This window comes from Agelaius phoeniceus, chromosome 6, assembly GCF_051311805.1.
Source record: "Agelaius phoeniceus isolate bAgePho1 chromosome 6, bAgePho1.hap1, whole genome shotgun sequence".
Taxonomy (NCBI): Eukaryota; Metazoa; Chordata; class Aves; order Passeriformes; family Icteridae; genus Agelaius; species Agelaius phoeniceus.
Window position 1 is genome coordinate 22,363,677 of NC_135270.1, and position 6,000 is coordinate 22,369,676.

Here is a 6,000-nt window from a genome sequence, read left to right on the forward strand (position 1 = left end):
CTGCTCTTCCACTCAGTTTGAGGCAACACGACTAAATTTTATTCCATGTATCAGAATATACAGAAATGGAAGTGAAGAATGCATTTCGCATTTCTGTCTTTTTTGCCAGAACATGAAAGTTTCATCTCCAACCAGAACATTTGTCCCCTGCTTTCATCCAGTCAACATCTCTGCTTTGATAGTCTCATTCAGTACTTCAATTCTAAAACCAGGGTAAGGCTCTAAAAATCATGAGTTGTCATCTCTTCTCACACACACTTTTTTTTGGCCCTCATTACACAGAGTCTGTTCCCCATAGTTAAAACACAGCTTATTGCCTGGTGAAGTAAGATTCTGATGCAGCATGCATTTGGGGCTTGAGCAAAGTACAACATGGGAAAACTATGGAAAACTGCATCCTGCCCAGAAAGATCTGGTTGTCATAATCATATACAGTAAATGCACATGCAACACAGAAGCATCACTTCCAGAAAATGAGGGGAAACACACCTATAACCAGTTCTCCTTTCTTCCTTAATCCATCTTTAAAGCTATTATGCAAAACCAGTGGGAAATAGAGGGACTGACTGACAGGATGCAATAATATAAAGTGATTCGATTACTCTGAAGCAGAGCCTTTTCATTAAGTTTTTAGCTTTACAACACAGGATCTATTACAAGGGTCATTATACTTTGTACCAAACAGATCATCCTATCTAACGTGCCTTTGTATTTACAAATCTGATGTAATTCCCCTTTTCTTTGCATACACACATAGAAGCACCTGAACATCTGATTACTCAGTAGAACTCTATGTTGATCCCTGTCTTTTTACAGTACATATCCAGCTATGCAGTATTTCAAAGAGATGCTGTATTGTTCAATATTAGCCATTCATAGTCATTTAATTGAAAAGGCATGAGTACCTAGCAATTGCACTTGGAGAATGAAGCATCTTTGAAATGTATTTACAGATTTGTTTACCTCCTTGGGAATGCTAAGTACTATCAGTGCAGCAATAAAAAAAAAAAAGACTCAACTACAAGAGCTCTGATTCTATTGTAGTGCAATGGTATTTTATTTATATTATTTAATGGAACAATGGGAAAGGCTAAAGCAGTCATACTGTTACAGTAGAAACTGCATTGTGGAAGGGGGTGCAGGGGGAGGCAAAGTGCCAGGCTTAAATACTGAGTAGCACCAGAGCAATACAACTGATAGATCTCCAGAAATTCTGGAGTGCAATGAACCATGCTGGATGAAGCATTTACTTTCATCACCTGAGTGCTTAGTAGCAACCCCATCCCAAAAATTAATGGCCCACAAAAACCCATTTGTGATTGGCACTTTATACCATAAGAGTTATTACTGCTTGGTCCTGCATATTGCATAAATTCTGTAGCCAAAAAAAAAAAAAAAAAGAAAGCAGCATTCAAAAGGTTAATGAGAAGCAAACAGACGAACTTCATGTAAGTGGATGCACAAATCCACAAATTTCTATTCTGCTACCTTCTTCGGCTAACAGCAGCAGAAACAGCTTTGTACTTACATATTCATCATTCCAGAGCTGACTGAAATGCAGAGAAAAAACTAGACAAGATTTATGAAAATATGGAGGCTTCTATTGAAGATACTCTAAGAGCTATATATTTCTTGCCCATTCAAGATACTTCCCAAATATTTTAGCTTGTTTAATAAAAAGATTTCTCTTCCTAGAAATTCTAATACCTTTGAAATAAAAGGAGCTTTATAGTGCTATTTAACTAACATTTTCCAGGAGCCCTATAGATTATTATTTTGCAAGCATTTTTACTGTGCAAATGGCAGGGGAAGGAGGAAAAAAAAAAGCAGAAAAGGAAGTAAAAAGGGGATGCAAATTACAAGCACAGACTTTACAAACACCATACTCTGTATGCACCCAGTATTAACGTTTTAGCCTTTTTCCCCTACTTTAAGCAAGCAGGAAACAAACAAGGAAACAGAAGGGGCAGACAATCCCCTGGACTTACCTTTAGTACAGTTCCTCTATAAACTTCTCAGAGAGAAATTTAAATTCCTCCAAGTGGATGTGATTCTTAAAGCTTTTTTCTTTCTCAAGTCACCCAGAAGCAAAACAATTAGTTTTCAGAGGTTCCATTTACTGCTCTTCCATCCCCAGCAAAATGCATCCAGGAGACTATGCCAAAAGTAAGCCCAGAACTCAAAGGCAATTGGAAAGGGAGCGTAGGGGGTTGCTGAAGGACCAGATTGTGAAATTCAGTAGCTTGAGCACAGAAATATCCTACTGTACAATATACCTGGCTTCTTGCTCACCAAAAAACTGTAGTGCAAACTGTCAGTAGTAGCCTCCAATAGCTGCTGTGTGTGCTGCAGATGGTATGTCTCACTGTTACCTTCCCAGATGGGTAGAGGATTCAGAGAGCAGCAAAACCAGGGGGTCGCCTCCAAACCAGGTGGATTGCCAGCCACTCATTCACTCAGTCCAATTAATCAAGACAAGAACAGCTCAGTCACCGGAGGTATCTCCTTCCAGGGTGCACAGGATTATGGCAAGGTTATTAATCTTGCTTTGCTGCATCCCCCCCACCCCCTACATTCAGCAGCCTGCACCGAGATGATTGCCAGCTCTGTCTCTGTCCCTGTTCTACTGCATTTTGCTCAGCCCTCTGTTGCTGCAAGTGAAACACAGAGGAGGGAGGAATACTAATAAGGTGGTTAGCTACAGTTTCTTTAAGGCATTCTACATACTGCGTGTGTGTGTGTGTGTATGTGCATGCGTGTGTGCATTTTCCATGGGGCAATCTGGATTTCTTGGCAGCTGAAATAGGACTTGTTTCTACATCAAAGTCTGAATTAATCTGGATTATCACCTAATGAATACCGGAGCCAGCAATTGTATTTTACTTAGGATAAGAGGAGGGCACTGAACGGTCTAGAAGATTAGGACAGCAGCAATGGTTATAGGGGGAGGGAGTGGGGGGTTGGTAGTGTAGAAACCACACTACAGCCAGAAGAGCATAATCAGTTCAAAAATTTGTTCCAAACAGATAATTTTAGCAATATTTTAAAAGTCATTCTTATATCCTGAACCAGTTGGGATTTTAAAATCAGCACTTTATTATCCATCTTTAGATTAGGCAGTGATATGCAGAGTCAAGAAAATATTTTTAGAAAAGAAAAGACTTCTAGCAGGAAAAGAAAAAATTAGAATGTCAGTGGAGGCAGACATCCAGCACTGCATTTACGAAGGTGCTTGAAATTCCCTCCTTTAGTGAGAATTGTTTTGCCAAAACCTTTCACTTATGAAATGAGTTTAGAGTTCTCAGTCCAAGAACCAAAACAGATTTTCCTTTTATTGCCTAAATAACTGACCTGCATTGGTTCACTAACCTGAGTATTCTGCTGTGGTAAGTACAAGTCCTAGCTGTAATTCACTCATGAAATAGGAAAACAGACATATTGCCTTTGCTTTCCCACAGGTAATTCAGACCCTCTGCATCAGGTTCAGGATGCAAACGCTGCTGTCTCACTCGTCATCCATGATTTCAGCTTTTTGCAGCAGATGACATTTCAGACTCCTTCAGGAGACTGAAGATTGAGACCCCTTCAGAAACATGAAAACAAAAATAAACCATTCCTCAGAAGCAGCTCAGGGATTACTACAGTAAATTATAACCATGAGGGACTGTTAAGGAACCAGCTCATTGGTCTGAGCAGCCAAATACACATGACAAAGCTCCCTAAAGAATGAGCTACATGAAATGAGTTTGGTGCTTCATATCAGAAAGAGCTACCACCACAGGTTTTAGCAAGCAAACTGTAATTGAACACGGTGGAAGTGCTTTGGGGAGTTTTAGGTACACCAACCATGGAGTAGCTGGCAAAGCAGCTTTTGCTTTGCCACTGACTGTGGCAGTTTTACTGCTACTGTAGCACAAAGGACTGCAATGTAACAAGGCAAAATCCATAAGCATGGTGGCCACGATATTTAGTACTAATGTGGAGTAAAACTCTTCCACTGTTAAGTAAACCCTGCAGTTTTAACAGCCAGTGAACTTGCAAAGCCACACAGCATGATAAGGAGGCTGTGGTACCTGGAAAGAGAAATGTAGGACACAGTTTCAGAAGATGGAAGACCTGCACTGTTTTACAAATGACACATAACCACTTGGGCTTTTGTTCACTTCTTCAGCTTAAATTGTTGTATAATTTAAATCTAAAATGATGTATTTATATGAAAATCCGCTGTACCAACAGGAGAATTAGTATATTGTTGCCGTTTTTTTCTTTGCTGCAATTATTTTCCTTCTCCACCCTAGCCTTTCTTCGCCCTCCATCCTATTCCAAATCACTGCATGACATCTTATGTTGCTGTTTTCTTGACTTGTGGATCTTAGAGAGGATTCTTGGTCATCCACAAACATAAACATGCCTATCTACATAGGAACACGAGCAGCCACAGCAGCTTGGACTGAAGATCCATCTAGCCAAAGTTTTGCCTGCATTGGTCACTGTCACTAATCAAGGGAAGCAAATGGTGGCATTTCCCAAGTACACTGTGCCAACCTTCAATTATCTGTGCCACAAAAAAATCAGATAGGAGTGCTCTGCACACTTTAGTATGCCACTCACAGATTCATAGTCTTCTGTCATAAGCAGCCTGGACTCATTTCCTCATGCTGAGAGGCCCTGATGCATTCACCTGCCCTTCATATTGACTTTGCTCTCTTCAGTCAAACACTCCTCACTAACCTTTTCCACCTCATGCAGTGACCAAAATGCCACAGAAGTATAGCACTACACTGACACTTCCTACTTTTAGAGTCTATCATCCCAGAGCACATACTAATGAAGCTAATGGCAGGTTCTGTTTTCTAAGACTGTGGTATGAATAATTTTGCTACTCTCAGATTAACAAGTTCATCAAGGATATAACACTTATAGCTCTAACTATAAGGAAGACCTCATGTCTAGACCAAAGTCCATTGTGGACAGCTTTTTTCATGACCTTTTTCTAGGTGCAGTCAGAATTGCTTGAGTATATTAAAAAAAGCTCCAGAGCTAATTAAATCTATTCATAAATCTAATATTTACAATCCATGGGACTGGAACAACAGCAAAAGTAATTAAACTGACTTGCATTCTAATTTCCATGACACAGAATACATGCTAAAGAAGAGAGGAAAAAGAAAGATGAAATTTCGCCCAAGAATAAACTGGTATCTTCCAAATATTGGTCATCATAATCCCAAAGGTGCAGGCAAAGACTTTTGTCCTACCTCACCTGTCCTTATGTCATTTTTAAAGCCATACTACCTGCTAATTACTTTCACATTAATCAAAAGGAAAAAATATTCTTTGCACTCCAAGAGGTTTTTCTTGCTGTTTGATTTCAGTTTTTCCCCAAAAACAGGCTGCACTTAGGTCATCTCATCACTCTCCTGATTACAACAGTCTTACAAACATCTTTGGTTTTGTTCCCCCATTTTGGTTAAAACAAAGGCAGTTTACAATGCAATATACACCAGGTGGATATACCACTCCCTTCCTCCGTCCCATCTCCCAAGGGGAAAAAACAAAAGAAACTTGACTTCAGCTCCCCCTCATTCTAGCCCTCACCTCATTCAGCTGAATTTGATGACCTGTCAGTTAATATCAATGTCACTCCTCTGAAAATTTCTGAAATTCAGCACAAGTGAAGAACACAAGCTTATAGCTCAGCAAAGCCCTCAACAGAGAAAGTGCTGACCCAGCACACATGCTCCCACGCAAAAATCCTCCAGAAGCCCCTCAAATATTTCTGCAATATTTCATTTTATTATTATATTGGCATCATTTGATTTAGTGATGCCCCATATTCCATATGCTGTTTGCATCCAGTTCCCTTGTTTCCTCTTAATTTCCAGTTCCTTTGTGTAGTAATAATCATATTTATGAGTCTGATTCCCACACTGAGAAAGTATTAGCAAGACCACAGCAGGAGTGAAAGATGACCCAAGAGGTCCCTGGAGACAGGCTGAG

General features: G+C 39.8%; 1 protein-coding gene across 5 annotated transcripts in view; it reads right to left on the reverse strand.

The window, feature by feature from the left end:
• LRRC4C (leucine rich repeat containing 4C) overlaps positions 1-2,638 on the reverse strand; it is a 485,229-nt gene extending 482,591 nt beyond the window's left edge. For 3 of the 5 annotated variants that reach the window (XM_077180004.1, XM_077180002.1, XM_077180001.1), the window contains exon 1: positions 1,989-2,638. The gene's annotated coding sequence lies outside the window, so the exon portion shown is untranslated. The remainder of the gene's footprint in view (positions 1-1,988) is intronic. The other 2 variants (XM_077180000.1, XM_077179996.1) reach the window with 1 other exon arrangement.
• Positions 2,639-6,000: the final 3,362 nt, after the last annotated feature.